The 317-nt window shown below is 36.0% G+C and overlaps 1 protein-coding gene across 1 annotated transcript in view; it reads left to right on the top strand.

The window, feature by feature from the left end:
- Window positions 1–317, top strand: part of LOC119589098 — a gene marked incomplete in the record, with an annotated part of 19,557 nt that overhangs the window by 644 nt on the left and 18,596 nt on the right.

Raw genomic sequence — 317 nt, 5'->3', positions numbered from 1 at the left:
CAGTGAGATTAAGCCGCTCAGTTGTTCCTTATAATGGAAAGTGTGTGATGAAATTACATGTGGTTATATAAGTGATAGATATAATAATGAAATTCATGTTGTTTTCATCATTATTGAGTTTATATATCTCATTAGTATCGTCACTGATAAGGAATCTAAAAATGCATTCAGCACTGGAACTGCTTTTAAATTGCTTGAGATTCCACGTAAGGCCTATCGTTAGAACTTTCACTTTTCCTTTTCTTAATGTATTTCACTCTCCATTTCGGTGTGTCCAAGCTCCGTATGTCACGGTGTTTCTCTATCCCACCACGCCA

The sequence above is a fragment of the Penaeus monodon genome, chromosome 25 (assembly GCF_015228065.2).
Source record: "Penaeus monodon isolate SGIC_2016 chromosome 25, NSTDA_Pmon_1, whole genome shotgun sequence".
NCBI classification, from domain to species: domain Eukaryota; kingdom Metazoa; phylum Arthropoda; class Malacostraca; order Decapoda; family Penaeidae; genus Penaeus; species Penaeus monodon.
The sequence above is the reverse complement of the archived record's forward strand: the minus strand, read 5'-3'. Positions and strand labels throughout refer to the sequence as shown.